Genomic DNA, 1,855 nt, shown 5'->3' on the forward strand with positions numbered 1-1,855 from the left:
GATCAACAATGAAAAAATTATGCAAACCTGCTAAATCATAAATGAAACAATTTTTCAAAATGTTCAAACTCTTGAAACAAATGAACAACACACAACAATATTTTGCACAAGTGAAACCTGATAATATTTTTCCAAAAACAAGTTGCATTCTTTGGAATTACCACTTCAATAAGTATCACATAGTTTAATTAATTTGGTAACGCACCATTCTTCATGTTAATCTTCACTCATGGGAAGTAATTCTTTAAAACTTGACATCTGGCATTTAGGGTCCTCGGCAGTGATAACAACTTCTGTGGGTTAGACCAAATGACATCTGAACTAGTAACAATATGGATGGGATATTTTTTGTTTACCAGTTGTAACATTGCTAAACTGCGTACAGTCCAACCTGCATACCAGACCAAGTGTTGTAACAACCACTTGTGCAACACAGAACCAAGTGTTATAACAACCACTTGTGTATAAAGAGCACTTCAAACATTCCTTGTAATAAATATTTCTTTTACCTCAATGAAGGTCACATTCAATGGATTTGTTGGGTGACCTTTATATCCATTTAATAAAATTATTTTTATCCAATGGATCCACAAAATGTTTGACTCCTAGTATAACACTTTCAAGGTCCAAAGTCAGACAATCTACACCACCACTAATGTTTGATATTAAAAAGAAGGGAAAAAAACAAGTTTTCTTTGGTATTAATAAATTGGTAACAGCAAAAAGCAACTACATTTGTTGACCAATCCAGACATTTGTATAGTAAGGCAACTGCAGTATGTTCTTGTACAATCATATTATTTTTATAAACATAATAAACATACACAACTCCGATAGCAATATAAACGTCACTATTTAGTGGATAAAACAAATTTGTCTACAGTTTATACTAATCTCAGACCGTACCATAGGCGTACAGGCTCCCATTTCTGTAGGGGGGCAGGATGATTTTTGCCTGAATTAAACGAAAGTGCCAGAATCTGGATTACAACATTTATTCATTTTAGCATTACTGCCAAACAGCTATATAGTGTTGCAAACGAATCACGACGCATTTTTACAGGAGTTACAACTAATATTTTGGATAGAATAATGAAAATACATTGTCAAGTGTTAAGGCCAGCTCATTTTGCCTGAATTTCTGTATTGTTTTTGCCCGAATTTGAGGATTTTCTCCAGGTTGCAACTGCCCACCTGTCTCGTACGCTTATGGACAGTACAATATCACTAGTATGTATTAAGGCAACAATAGAAGAAAAAAAAATTGTTTAACTATCAATACAATATCATCAGTATGTATTAAGGTGGCAGGAATAAAACCATTCTGTGTCACCAGTGACAATATATCGGCAGTTATCCTGCAACCACTGTTTCTATTGACATATGATGACGGATAAAGCAAAGTCATATATGTATAGTAGCAGGATATGACTTCGACGTCACACACTTAGCTACATTACAAAATCGCTAATTTGACCTCTAGGTCATCATACAATGTAGAAATAATAGCTTTTCCCCTTAATTTTTATGGTCTGCAGTATAAAGATAATAACTAGTTAATGATGATGGATATCGGCTTTATCCTGTTCAGGCCGAATATGCAATTCCACTCGACGAGCCTTGTGGAATTTCCCATTCTTACCATCACAATATAAAGCTGATATCCGACATCATTAACTAGTTATTCTCTATATATTAAGGAAGCAGGAATAAAATAATTTGGTCACAACAGTGACATTACAAAATTGGCAATATGTAACAAGGTGGTAGGCATAAAACTTCTGTCTTGAGGTTAAATCTCACCAGGAACAATATGATATCGGCAGTAAGTACTGAAGCTGTACAAATAAAACCA

The sequence above is a fragment of the Gigantopelta aegis genome, chromosome 9, assembly GCF_016097555.1.
Source record: "Gigantopelta aegis isolate Gae_Host chromosome 9, Gae_host_genome, whole genome shotgun sequence".
NCBI lineage: Eukaryota > Metazoa > Mollusca > Gastropoda > Neomphalida > Peltospiridae > Gigantopelta > Gigantopelta aegis.